The sequence below is a fragment of the Peromyscus leucopus genome, chromosome 7 (assembly GCF_004664715.2).
Source record: "Peromyscus leucopus breed LL Stock chromosome 7, UCI_PerLeu_2.1, whole genome shotgun sequence".
NCBI classification, from domain to species: Eukaryota; Metazoa; Chordata; class Mammalia; order Rodentia; family Cricetidae; genus Peromyscus; species Peromyscus leucopus.
In genome coordinates, this window is record NC_051069.1 from 71,282,381 (window position 1) to 71,298,123 (window position 15,743).

Sequence of the window (15,743 nt, forward strand, 5' to 3'; positions counted from 1 at the left end):
GAAGAGAAGTTATGAAGTCTCTGGCTGCTCCCGTTTCTCACTCCAGTAATATTTGAGTATACACAGAGTAGTGTCAAAAGGGAAGCTTGGCCAAGCATTAGTGAACAGGGCTACTTATTGGCCTTTGTCATGCATGAATGATACATGCTCCCTATTTGATCTTAGTCTCTTATCCCTCTAAATATCAGTCTTACATAGCATTGTCTAAAGTCTTCCATCCTAAAGTCCTAAATCACATTATTGGCAGAAACTACCTGGGATGGTTTAAAGCCACCAAGTAAACAGATACACTCCTAGAAATCATGATGCTCCCTAGACTTAGGGAGCTTGGATCCCTGGAACTATCTAAGCACTAAAGTGTTATTTTAGGAGGACTAGTTGCAAAAACAGATTCTAAGTTAGGTTTGAGAATATTATGGAGAGAGTAAATTCTGCTTTGTTCAGATACAGTGGCATCCTGAAAACTTGACAAAACATATAATACCAGAGATTCTTTGGAAAATATTCATACCCTCAGAAAGACAGGATTGATGGTGGAATTTAAAATGTGAGGCAGTCACACATTCTCTCAAAAATGTTTATTGGGACAGCAAAGATCTTATGAAAAAAATAGATTGTTATACAGCCATTCTGCTTTCCATTTATTTCCTCTTAGTTATTGAATAGAAGCATGAGCCAGAACACATTCTAACACAGAGCTCACTAGTGAGAAAAACAAGTATCCTCTACACTGTGAAACTCAAATCTCCGTAGAGGTGGGCCACAGAGAAGAAACATGTTACAAAAGAAAAATAAGCAAACCTGATCAATCAGTAATTACATTCTGTGCCATGAGATAATAAGTATACAGGAAAAGATTCAGATAGTCCTAAATAAGTGTCACATGGGTGTAGTACACTGTATTTTAAATATATAATATACTTTAACTAAGTGAGTAACATAATCTTTGAAAAGGATGAAGATATTAAACATGACCATTGAAATAAGCTCTCTGGTCTATTGGAAAAAATGACACAACAGATTTGTCAAACAGTGATGTTTAAATACTAAAGACAAGATGGATAATGTGAAGGGACAGAAAAACAAAGGAATTGTAAAAGGATTTGATAAAGAGGGTAGTTATTATGTCTATAGGGACATTAGAACTAAAAGCCTTCTTTTGATCTATGCTGAAAGAGCTCACTATCCTTCTTCCTGTGTCACCCTAAAATGGAAAAATCGACATATCTAGTTTGGATGGATTACTTGTTGAACTCTGGGTCTGATATAAAACTAACTTTCAGGTTTCAGAAATCCCTGGTAGCAACCAGTGAGAGTTGGATGTTAGCTAAGGTAGACAGAAAGTTGGCTTCTGTACATTTTCCAGGATAATCAATGTTGTTTTCTTAATTTCCAGCTGTATAAATGAATATGATATACTTACGAACATTCAGAAACTCCACATTAACTGCCTGTTCCACAGAAAGCTCATGTGATATGGAGGATCAGATGGGTATCAAATCATTCCTTTACTGCTTATTTTTATCTCCTTGAAAATTGCCATGCATGATGAGCATTTCTGTTCCTTTCACATATTTATTTACCATAATTATGTTGCTTTGGTTGCTATAGCTATACAATATGTTTATCTTCTGATAAAGAAAACAACTTTCTTTCCCATTGTATTAGTCATGGTTCTTTAGAGGAACAGAACTTACAGAATGAATATGGGGTGTGTGTGTGTGTGTGTGTGTGTGTGTGTGTGTGTGTGTGTGTGTGTGTGTTCGTTCCAGCTAGTCCAACAATGGCTGCCAACAGAAGTTCCAAGAACCCAGTTGTTGTTGAATTCACCACAAGGCTAGATGTCTCAGCTGGTCTTTGGCATGAGCCAGAATCCTGAAGAAGTAGACAAAATACTGGGATGTCAAAAACAAGATGAGATAAATGGCCTCTGAAGTTTCTTCGAAACTTTTTGAAGTTCCATAATTCTATATTTTTCATCAGTCTGCTGTTTAACCTTGAAACAACAGTAACAAATTAAATCCCTAGCACTTGATTCCTGTGGCTATATTTCTTGGCAGAATTTTGTTTGTTCTCTTGCAGAGCTCTTATCAGGCCAGACAAGTATCTGTGAAGTCATTTTTAACTAAAATGACTACACGCCTTTGGAGAGAAGCTACCACAAAGTGTGCAATACCCATGACATTACCTTATCATGTTGTAAAGAGGGGAAAGAATGCTTTGTCAAGGTCTATTCTTTACTCTGTTTCTGAAAACTGTGTAAAATAATACTTCCAAGGCCCACACCAAGAGGCAGAAGTTTTTAAGGAGAAACTATTCATTTCCTTTATAACTGATTCAGCAAACACTGAATGGACACCTACTATGTGCCAAAGACGTGATGAAATTACATTCTCACATGAAAAATCTTGCCTTCAAGGAACTTGAGTTGGGTGTCAAGTGTATAATAATAATCATAATAAAATAAAACTTGGAAATTAAGTGAATGGTACTAAAAATAGAGACAAAAGATATGACCAGAGAGTAAGATATTTGGAAGTAACTATAGGAAATAGCCTTGGAATGGCAATGTTTAGGGAAAATGACACCAATGTGCTTTACAGATAATGAACCAAGAATGTCCTCAGACACAACACGACTGATTCTGGACTTCAGAGAGACGGTAATCATAGTTAAACCAGGTTTTCCAGGGCACACCAGGAACTCTAGCATCTTGCTATGTTGAGCATGTGAAGAAGTCTCAATTTGAACACCAAGTTCCACACTTGTTCACAGCTCTGTATTATGCTGGGGTACAAAGGCTTCTTTAATATTATGGAATTGGTGTTTTCTACTTTATCTCTACAAGGATACTAATAAAATATCTAATAAAATATCTATAGACAAGCTGAAAGTGACAGCTTGTATCTGGAATCCCAACATTTAGGATGCTGAGGTAGTGTGGTTATCAGTTTGAAGCCAGCCTGGAACACAGAGTGAATTCTAGGCAAGCCGGGGATTAGAGACCCTGACACCTTGTCACAAGAAAACAAAACCAAAACACACCCATAGAAAGAAATTAGTAAAGCACAGACAACAGGAGTCTTGGAACTCACTGAAGTTTATCCATTTCCAATAACAAATCTTGGTTTTAAAAAGACAGTGTATTTGTGAAGGGGAGAGTCAGATAGACTGAAGGAAGAGGCTCCTGTAGAAATTTAGCAGGAGAGATGTTAAGTCTATAAGCTACAAGCTGAATGTCTTAGGTTTTAATCTCCCTGGTCTTAGGCAGCCGGACCTCTGAGCTTTGCTGGCCACAGCCCACACATGCTGGTGTCTGTGGCTTCCAAGGCTGGAATGGCACATTGCTGGTCACTTTGATTTTTTAAGGTCCCTATGTTGGCTCTATTCTCACAGTTTCACAAAGCAGCCTGCCTCCAACAAAACCTTGCTAGAACTCCAAACCTGAAGCAAACTTCCTGGCCAGTAGTTCTCATTTCACAGCCATAAGACTTTGTTTTGAAATCTCTTCTGCCAGATAAATTATTCCATAATTCTTGTTTGACCATCTATAAAGCCTTAGGACACAATACAGATAATCCTCTGCCACCTTGTAATTTTTCTTTAGTCTAATTTCCAATAACATAATTTCTATCTGAGACCCTAACACCATGACTTTTACTGTCTATATTTATATAAGTATTCTGATGACAACTGATGGCCAGTTCCTAAGTTGTTCATGCCTTCTCTTGTTTTCTTGGTTTTTTTTTGGGGGGGGGGAGCTCACCAGAATCTCCACTGAGTCTCTATTCCTAATAGAGGAATTATTATTGGCTTTTTGTAGGCTTTTCATGCCTAGTCCACCAAATTCTTCAAATTTTTGCCAGTTTTCCAGTTCAAATGTTGCCTCCACTTCTTGGTTCATAGACGTAGAAACCAAGAATGGAAACCAGAACCAAGTTTCTGTCAGAGTCGGTTTTTCATTACTATAACAAAATATCTGATACAGACTAACTTTGTAAAGAAAAGATTAAAGAAAATGTTTAGCTGACTTTTTTTACTATTACTATTACTATTATTATTATTATTATTATTATTATTATTATTATTATTTTGAAAGCCATGATGGCAATGAACTAGTGAGCTGCTAAATGACCTAAAGATAAGAACTTCTGAGAGAAAACAAGAAAAACAAAGTAAATATAAAATAGGAAAAAGAGAGGAAGAAAAGCGTACAAAAGATGGAGAGGAGAGAAAAGAGCCACATATCTCTTTAAAGAGATTGTTTGTTCAATTTCTTTATGGCTTGCCCCTTTGTGACTTGGGTTAGATTGCAGAATTTAGGTTTGAAAATTATTTCACAGGCTCATCTTGAATTTTGTTATCCTGATAGTCCTCTTCTCACATTTATTACACCTTCCTTCCTTATTTAGAATATTTCTTTAGATATTAAGCCTAAGATTTTTTTGTAGTTTGTATACTCTCTTTAAGCTACATTACATCGAGCAAATGAATATTTGATAGAGTGCCCCAATGAGCTCTCCTCTTATCAGAGAGCAGCAAGCGTTTCCAAATGGAAACTACAGACTCAATAATATTTTGTTTGTAAGGTTTAGTGCAATTTGAAATAATCATCTCGCTTTTAATATATTCCAGGCACTCTTTCACTTCCAGTTCTTTATTCTACTTCTAAACATCAAGGACAAGAAGCTGTCTCACGCTCTGTGTTGATGTAACCATGTGGGACCAATCTCCAAAGTGACAATGACTGACATGCCTCTGTTATACTTAGTGGCAGTCTTAACTAAAGGTTGCTGGCAGTTATCAAGACAGTGGCACTGTTATGCAACTTTTTTGTTGTTGTTAATTTTATTTCTCAACTCTTCTGTGAATGTTACAGAAAATTAATAGATCAGGATAATCTTGACATTGATTATAACTTGTGTGCTTGAAATTTTCTTTTGAAAGTTCCTGAAAAGTAGAATGCTAGTCTTTTTTAGCTAAATTGCTTATGCTCTGTCGTAACCAATCAATCACATTAATAATTGACTTTTGCTTTTGTGAAACTCTAATACTTCTATGACTTTAGTGAAGATTAGGCCCACTCTTGTCTAGTTATTTTGAATACCATATAAACCAGAAAGACTGTAAGGAAAAATTTAAGAATCTTAAAATAGGGGCTAGGGAGATGGCTCAGTGGTCGAGTATTTGTGCTCTTCTAGAGGATCTGAGTTTGATTTACAGACCACACATGGCAGCTTACAATCATCACAATCATCATAGCTCCAGTTGCAGAGGACTCAACACTATCTTCTGGTCTTAATGGGCAACAGGTGCATAAGTGGTACATAGAAGTACATCCAGGCATGATACTCACTCATACACATAAAATAAAAACTTAAGAAGAAAGAAAAAATACTTAAAGTAAAAATTATCTCCAGTTTAAAACATCAAAATGTATCCAATTATAAAAACTCCAAGCCATAGTAACATTAAAATACACTTATAATTTCAGAGTATTAATAAATCAAATATAGTCCATATGCCTTTAATGAGTATACATAGGCAGAGAACTAACATGGATTCTCTAATATATCAACACCTACCTCTAAAAGATGGAATTTTCTGAAACCAATATAAATCAACAAATGCTTTGAAAACCATTTGAGAATTGGACAGTTCTATTCACTTCTTTGTTAAAAAATCAAAATCTCATTTTACAACAACTGCTGCTTCTGTCATTTGTAAAGCATTAATATTATTCCAGTGGCCTCTTATATGCAAGAAGGAACAAATCATTTTCTTATTATTTCAGAAAAATCAAATCTCTAATTATAATATAGGATACAGAAAATTAGATGCCTGAAAAACCTGGTAGTTTCAGGAAATATGATGCCTGATTTAAACCTTTCATACATTTTGTATCATTGCAGTTACCATATGGTTAACTTGTGGGCATGCTTAGCCCAGATAAAATAGAGGAATTGTCTTAGTTATTTTCTATTGCTATGACAAAACACCACAGTGAGGGTAACTTAAGAAAGCACTTAATTTCGGAGTTCATGGTTCCATAACCATCTTGGCAGGGAGTATGGCAGGAGGCAGGGAGGCATGGTGCTAGAGCAGTAACCAAGGGCTTGAAAGGTTTAAAATCAATCATCACTTTTACCAAAACTTCCAGACTTTTTGTGCATCAATTTGTATGTATCCTATGTAAGCAGCAGGCAGATAGAGACCTCCAAGACCGGTAGACGTAACAACTCTGCCAAATAGATCCATGAACTGGAGAGCAAGATTTAAATGCATGATCCTACAGAGGAGGGTGGGGGATCGGATTCTCATTCAAACCACCACAAGAAGTAACTTGTCATTGGAGTTTGAATTTCTCAAGAATTGGAAAATAGAAGTCAGCAGTATTTATCTTGGATAGTTTTTCTTATAGCTATTAGGGACTTGAATCAAAACTTACCTGTAATTGCATGTTTTATCTAAATAACAAAAGCATATTTTAAAACTGGTAATTTGGTGAGAAATCTACAGAAATGGATAATTTTCTCAATATATACCACTTACCAAAGTTAAATAAAAATCAGATAAGCAATGTAAATAGACTTATAGCTCCTAGTGGAATAGAAGCATAAAAAGCTCAGGGCTGAATAGTTTTAGCACAGACTTCTACCAGACTTTCAAAGAGAAATTAATGCTAATACTCCTCAAATTACTCCACAATATGGAAACAGGAGGAATACCAACCAATTCTTTTTATGAGGCACAATTACCCTGATCCCCAAACGACATAAAGACCCTGGCCCAAAAGAAGGAGAATTACAGACCCATTTCCCTTATGAACATAGATAGGAACTAATTGATAAAGACTTCTAGATGATTAGGTAATATTCAACAAGCCAATGGTTTAATGCCTTAAAGGCAGAGGACACTTCAACATCTCTGCCCCCAGAAGTTATTTCTAGTCCCACCGCTTTCATAGGGTATCAGAGATGTCGTGACTCTGAGGTTATATTCTCACAAAGTGGAGCAGTGCAGGAATCATGCTTTTAGCATCTGTGAATAGTGAATGCTACTGAGCTGCAAATATGGAAACAAAGCTCCCTACTAGGAGTACATCGATCAATATTGATAGAGAAGCTGAGTCACACAGATTTAACCGCTACAGCAGTCAATGTGAGCAGCTGTAATTAGACATCATAGGCAGTATAACTTATAAACATCAGAAATACATTTCTTATAGGTATGGAGGCTGAGGAGTTCAGGATCACAATGCTAGTAAATTGGGTGTCCAGTGAAAACTGTTTCTTACAGATGACTGTCTTCCCTCAGTAATCTCCAATTAAGGAAGGAGTGGGAGGTCTCTACTTTCTCATAGGGACACTAAGCACTAACTGGTCCATAATGTCTTTTTTTTTTTTTTTTTTTTTTACCTAATCACTCCTAAAAGGCCCATGTTGTTCGAATCTTCAATTGTATTTTAATAAAAATCTGGAGTCTGATATCAAGGTGAAAGCTGAAAGATCAGAGAAGTAGAGCAAGTCACAACCACCACCTCTTACCTCACCAACTGCACGCATCCTCTGACTGAAATACTCTGAGTCTTCACCCAAAAGTGTTTCAGCTGGACTGTTTTAGTTCCTGTTTCCTCACACTGTATATACCTTTCTCTGTCCTGCCCTCACTTTCTGGGATTAAAGGCATGTATGCTTCCCAGTACTGGGATTAAAAGTATGTGCTACCACTGCCTAGCTCTGTTTCCGATGTGGCCTTGAACTCACAGAGATCCAGATGGAGCTCTGCCTCCCGAGTGATAGGATTAAGGGTGTGTGCCACCACTGCCTGGCTTCTATGTCTAATCTAGCGGCTGACTTTGTCCTCTGATACTCTGGCAATCTTTACTGAGGTATACAGTATATCACCACAGGCCCGGCCTAGGGTCATAACACCAGAGTTTAAGATTTTAACATGAATCTGGAGGAAGCATTAACACCAAGGCTACAACTTCCAGGATGGCATGGAGACAGATAAGTGTGCAGAGTACAAGAATGTAAAAGGAGGAAGAGAACGCCTTGAAACTCAAACTTCAATTATTAATACTAAAGAGATTTTGCAATATTCTAGAGAAGGGGAATCATGGCCATGGTTTATTTGTACTGTGATATATTACATTTATTGATAGTCTGTGCATGTGAAATACATGTAGCAAATGTCCCTCTTCCCTTCTTTCTATTTTGTCTTATGCTCTTAGAGTTTCTTGCTGCTCCAACACAAGCCCTTCTGTTTCTTTCTTTATAGTCTTATTGACTATGTTACTAATTCCAGTCAATGAAATTAAAAAAGAAATGTCATAGGGCAGCTGTTGTAGACTTCCTTAAGAAGTAGCACATTTCCAATATGTATCCACCAGATGCCTGTTTGTATACAGGTTCTGAAACCTAAAATCCCCATGATACCTCACTGTGACTTGACTAGTTGTCCTGTTTTGTTTTCCAGTGGGACAAACCAAGCTGTAGAAAGATTTCTTTGTTTAGTTAGGAAGCGGTTTTAACGTGGTGAAGCCACAATGTACCAAAAGCACGATACCAGATGTTTATAACTTGTATAAAATTTCCACATCCCCAGAAGAGCCACCTCAAGATGAAACTGAGTAGCTCTGAATATTAACTGATTCCACTCCCATAATATTATAACACTCAAAACTACGTGTAAAGTATAGACATTCTAATAGAGGTAAGATAAACTTGACAGAAATCATGAACCAAAAACACTTTGTGGAGCGTCATGGATGACACTGATCTACTGTGTAACTTGTAAAATGAGGCAGGCAAAAGTTGGAATGAATATCAATCCTCTACTCCTTCTGCATCTACTTGTCTCCTTGAGGAGTCGATGTCCACAGTCACGTTGCCTCTCAGTAGCTGCATTATTCCCATGCTGTCTGTCTTTGACTTTTCACTTACTGTATCTAGTTCAGCAATGAGTTCATCAAAAGCTGTTTGTGTAGGCTTTTGTCTGGGGAGTTCAGAATCTCATGATAGGATAGGACACAGAGAACTTAAGGGCTAACCCAATCTGATGGGACATGTTGTTTCACTTCCTTTTTGCTGCTTTCAAAGGCTTCCTAGTGTGCTTGTGGCTGATCTAAAAGCCCTTTCTTGCTAGAGCCAGCAGCAACCTCAGCCAAGAGGGGGTGGCAGTCTACCTACATTTTCAAATGGAAGACTGTCTTCTTGTGAAGCTCTGAGAAGTCCAGAAATGTCCCCAAAGAGACATCACTGAAAATATTTCTTACTTCTGTCTCAATCCTCCATCTGTGTTTTTTCAGCCATCTGATTTTTTTTTACAGCCCAGTTCATCTTTTGTTCAATACTTCAGATGATGATCTAAGGTGACTTATGGGCTCCTAGAACATTTGGATAAGTAACTCTCCTCATTAGGTACTTAGCTTCTTGCTTGGCTATAGATTTCATGCAGGCTTTATGTCATATCATTCAGCCCACTTGGCATGTACGGCCTTCTGCACCAGCTCACTGTTACCTGTGACTGAATATTCTGTATGTAGAGTGGAGGGTAACAGACATAACAAGACTCAGCAGTCTCAGACAGTGACAGCAGTGAGTCTCTCTCACATAATCCTAATAAATGAAATGTTATTATACATACAGATAAACAATTAAAATTGTTAATACAAATAAATATTTATACAATAATTATTTTTTATTCTTTTCAATATGAATCTTTGTGTTGACAGTTTTAGACGGTTTAAGAAATGCTGCAAATTAAAGCCAGCCAATTTAGCCCATCCATAAACTGCAGGTTAAGTTAGAGAACTAAAAGATGAGGAGCATTTGAGGAGAGACACACAATGAGGACCTCTGTGTTCTGTACACAAGTACCCACAAATGTGCATAAAAGGCCACATGCACATAAACACACACACACACACACACACACACACACACACACACCCCTGCACAGACACCACAAAAGAGTTTCAATAGGATACAGAATGGGGATTTACTGTCTTTAATTATTGATCTACTTGTGTTTCTATTTTCTCATGTTCCTAAGTTCTCTTGTTACATCATTTATTGTCACCTGCAGTTAAGAAATAATGCATTCTTTTTTTTTTACTTTTTATTGATTCTTTGTGGATTTCACATCACAGATCCTGATCCCATTCATCTCCTTGTCCCTTCATATCCACCTTCTGCCCTTGCAACCCTCTTCCCAAAATAAACTAAAATAAACTAAAATTTAAAAGAAAATCAAAACCCAAAAGCAAAAACAAACAAAAAATAAATAAATAAAAACAACAACAACAAAAAACAAAAATCTCAGCATGGAAGTTGTAGTGTGGTCTGGTGAGTCACACAGTATACCCTTTACTCCACACATCTTTACTGGTCAGTGTTCTTTGCAAGGAGTCATTGACTTGATTCAAGGCCTTTGGTTTCGACCACACTATCAATACTGGGCTCTTACTGGGACTCCTCATAGATATCCTGTTGTTGCCTTGTTTCAGGGAGATCCTGAAGCTTTGGATCTACAGGTCTGGCCCATTCTCCCACTCCAGCAGTCCATAGATGAGGTCAATGTTGGGATGAGCTAACTCGTAGCCCTGGTTCTGGGCCTGGTTGGTAGCTAGGTTGGTCAGCTAACCAGCTTTCCCTCATCATCACCACCCGAGTGAGCTCTCCAGCACTGCTCCAGCTAGCTCACCCAATGGAGCAGGCAGCAGGGGTGGGACCAGTTCTCCTCCTCTCATTCTTTCCAAGCCGACACACCCAGACCACCAAGGCCAGTTCTACTGTTTCATCAGGCAAGGTGCAGGGCTGGTTCTCCTGAGTGCTGCAGTTGGTGAGGTGCAGGACTGGCTGTCCTGCTCTCATGCCCCCAAGGCTAGCTCACCCAACTGCCACAGGTGGCAAGGGGCAGGTGTAGATGTAACCAACCATCTTATTAAATAAGAAACACAGAACCAATGTAGAAGAGAAAGCCAAGAGGTCAGAGCTCAGAGCTAAAACCTTACCCTTCTTCCTGTGGTGGTCCTACCTCTCCAAAAGAGACCTACTTCCTGTGCGTTTGTCTTTAATATAGTCTTTCTGTTCTGCCTTCTCATTGGTTGTAAACCCAAACACATGACTGCCTCGTCACTGCCTGTAAGTACAGCCCTCCATGTCTTAAAGGTGTGTGTCTCCAATGCTGGCTGTATCCTTGAACACACAGAGATCCACCTAGCTCTGTCTACCAAGTGCTGGGATTAAAGGCATGCGCCACCACCGCCATGCTCTTGCTATGGCTCTAATAGCTCTGACCCCTGGGCAACTTTATTTATTAACATACAGTTAAAATCACATTTCAGTACAAATAAAATACCACTATAGGCAGGGTGTGTGTGTGAGGGCATCTCCCACATCCATGCCACCATATGGCAGATCTGATGTCACTGGGTGACTTGTTGATTTCTGCCCACCCAGGCCAAGTCAAAATAATGCATTTTTTTTTTATTTTTGGTTTTTCAAGACAGGGTTTCTCTGTGTAGTTTTGGTGCCTCTCCTGGATCTCGCTCTGTAGACCAGGCTGGTCTCAAACTCACAGAGATCTGTCTGCCTCTGCCTTCCAAGTGCTGGGATTAAAGGCATGCACCATCACCACCCAGCTGAAATCATGCATTCTTAATCACCTTTCCATAGCCATTCTCTCACATTCACATAATGGTAAGTGTGAAATGGATAAAAATCATAAAGACATTAAATTGTGAAAAATATATAGCAATAGTGAAAAAATGAAAACTATAAAAGAATGAAGGGAAAGGAAGAAGTTAAATTGGAAAATCGAAACATTTAAAATGTTTCATCAAAACAATATTAAAGAACACACAAGCAGGAAGGCAAGAAACATGCAGAGTGAATGGCAGATGGCCAGAATTTGTGAGAATGGGCAATTCATTTAACAATGGGACTTACAGATAGGATTTGTTCCAGCATAATATGGTATTGGGATGGGCTGCAAAGGTCATTTCTATTCTTAAGAATGTGTGTTTGAGAAAAATTACATAGATATAAAATAGAATACGTGTAATTTATAAAGTATGATTGTCTCAATTTACTAAGTATAATTTCAGAAAACAAAGTTCTTTAAGGTAGATGTATGATAAAGTAGAAACACCCTTTCACTTGTTAAAATCACAATTCTTGATTGTGAGCATGCTAAGGCCCACAAGCAATCCAGGAGCTCCACATCTCACAATTTTCTCAGTGGAAGCTGAGGACCCAAGGCAGTCTAAATTGGAGAGGTAGTAAAGATCATAGACTTGCATACTGCAAGGTCACAGGCACTAGGTAGAACTCGGTTATTTTACTAAATGCATTTCTGATATTTGTGTTTATAACTGTAGACTTGGGCTGCTCTCAAATTTGGTCAGAGAAACTTCTGTTTGCTGTGGGCACCACTCAGTAGAGAGATGCATCATTGATCAAACTGGTTAGAGTATGAGGCTTACAGAGGGGATACTGGCATTGATAGCAGGTAGGAGAGGGACAATCATCCTTTTTTTGATGATGTTGGACACTGGTAGGGTCCCTGATCCAATGAATGACCCCATATCTATATGCTGTGGGCCAAGAAATAGGAAGTAAGAATTTAGCTATGACAAAGCTATCCCTGGAAGAAGCCAAGGGCCTTTCCAGAGGATAAAGCCAAGACTCAAGGAAGTCTTGGTGTTATTGGCTTTTGAAAATTAGCCATCTCCTGCAATGAATTTCTTGTGTGCTGCCATAGCTCCTCCATTCAATTATTTTTCCAAGAACAGTGTGTTCGATCATTCATTGGGCACAATTTCCCCATGACTATTGGGATGTTTGGACAACCTTCTCCCAACTGTGCTAACAGCAGTCACATAGCCAGACCCCTAATTTCAGGCCTTTCTATAATTATTGTCATTAGCAACATCCAGCCAGGACCTTCTTCGGAGGAAAATATCTTGTCTGAGATACTCCTCAGACTTTCTAGAACAGACTTAAGCATGCAGACTGTTTGAGAAGGCCTGGAAGATGTGCTAATTAGGCTTAACTTTCTTTCTTCCAAATACTATCTCTGCTCTAGGTCACTTAACTCAGAACTAAAGGGTTTTTACTTACCAGATAAGTCAAGCTGTGACTCAAGTTGCCTAGCTACTGAGTGCACTCCCTTGCCCTGCCAGAAAATGGTGGCAGCCGAGCTAGCTTGGACAGATAAGGGGCCAAAGGAAAATACAGCAGTTTTATTTTCACTCGCCACTGATAGACTCCTAACACTTTACCTACCACTTCTAAGAATACATTTTAAGCACATAATTTCCCTACGAACTGAATTTAGCATTTGGTTGATTTCTTTCCCCATTAGTGACTTCCCTTTTGGGTTGCTTTGATAGCTGACAATTACTGTGCTTTGTGTGGATCTTGTCACCCCTCCTTTGACCCTGAGGGAATTCAAGCCTGGTGACCTTGCCTCAGCCAGAGGATTCCTATTGCATGGGTATATAACTGAAAACCTCAGAGACTTGAGCAGGACTAGATTGAGAACTAGAAGAATGAGATTAAAGATGGGAAAGAACAAGATGAGGAAGAACTAGATGGGAGAATTGAGATAGAATTTAGAGATAACAGCAGAAAATTGTAGAGAGAAATCAGGCAAGAAAGGAGCTAAGCAAGGAAAGCAGAAAAGAAGCTGTGTAGAGAGAGAACTGACTCAGAAGAATAAAGTGAATGGAATAAAGAGTTTCATGTATATAGATTTACTCCAGTATCCCTCAGATTAATTAATCCACTGCTGGTGGTGTCTCTTCTGGGACTCTGGGAAAAGACTATAGAGGGTTGGACCCCAATACTCTTCATTACCTACATACATATGAGCAGTGATAATTAGAGTTAGTAAGTTATCAAAAAGTAAATCAAGAAAGCAGACATGTCGTTAGGAGGGGGATATGTTAGAATGAATTAAGGGGAGTTAGATTAGGGCCATGAGGGTAGATAGGAAATTTATTTCCACATATGTGTGTGTGTGTATGATAGAATTATATATATACATATATATAATTATATATACATTTGTATACAAGGAATTCTTTATATATAGAATTCTTAAAAATAAAAACTATAATAAATATATATGCATGTATATATATATATCAAACTAGTTGTATGTGAAGTAAATATGCCAACATTTGTAAAAATTCAAGATTTTTCAAGTGTATAGTTGTCTAGTATATCACATTTCTGTATTCCAAATACCCTCATTATATTTTAATTATGTCACATATAAGCAACAATGTCAGGCTATCTAACTTGAGTCCAACTTTAGGATCATTGTTTAGTGATAATCATAATTCACTACATTTTTCTTTTTCTGCTAGTACACAGTCGGCTAATACAATGTTTTCTGCCTTGGTTCTTCCTTCTGGTCCTGGCCTCTTCCTAGACTTGCCTCCTGTTAAGACAACTACAATTTAATGATCCTTTATTCTAGATTATTTTTATTATCTATCTATCTATCATCTATCTACTTGCCTATCTACATATTATTTATGTACTTAGGGATCTATCATCCATTATATATATTCATATATATATATAATTATCTATCATACATCATCTATCCATTCACATCCATCCTGTGGTTCTTTTCTTTTTTTGAGCTTTACTTATACTAAACCTCTATTTTATTCCATATTTCAACATCTCTCAGAATTCTAAGGCACATGGATACTTTGCTAGGTTTCCAGGGCTTAGAAAACAATGTTGACTTTTCCAGAGCACTGCACTAATCCACTTTTCCAGGTATTGCTGTCCTTGCTGATGTGTCTCCATCACCTGGCAGTTTGCCCCCACCCTGGAGAACTCTATTGCTCTACCCTAAAGCCTTCCAAGTATCAAACTGATGCTTTTGCTCTGAGGAGTTCTCTAAGCTCTGAAGAAATTAATTCTGCTTTCTTTGTAGCAGTGAAAAGAATGCCTCTTCAACCCTTTTAAATTGTATTTTGTGCCCTACATGTCTTTCACAGGAACTAGCAGCTCTTTCAGTTCCTCCTTATAAAAACACTTCTACCCAGGACTCAGATTTAAGCTCTTTGGCATAGCACCAAAAAGGGTAATGGTCAATATGGGACCCAACCTAAGTAACAGGCACAATTCCTCATTTAAAATTTCTTCTGTATCTGCATTAAGAAGACTGTTTCTGGCCAGACCTGTATCCCTGCCTCTTTTTTTCCTGCACATCCTTCCTCCACAGCCATCTATAAGTGCTCCAGAACTTCCCTCAATGTCTGAATCTGCCACAGGAATACTTTACCTTTATGCTTCATTTATACACTGCCGTGTCTGCAAAGGTAGAAGAAAGAGCATACCAGCACACTGATGCCTTTCTGTGAAGTCTGTCTCATCACTAATAAATATCCTCCAGTGGCTATGTTATTCTTGTAGTTCATTAGATACTGTTTGAAACAGATTTCAATGCGATATCTCCTTCTCAACTTAGTAAAAATCTGTGTATTATAACCAGTGGGGGTGGTTTGCTCTAGACTACCCCACCTATACTACACTTTGGGTGCAAAACCTTTGCATGGCACCCACCAGTAGAAATCTTTGTATTAAATCTTTACTTGAAGAAAAAAACTCACCCTTATATGCTTAAAATGTTAAAAATCTAACAAAAACTATTAAGACAGTGTGAGGCAATGGGTAACTTAATTTTCTAAGTAGTACATTGTCACTCAC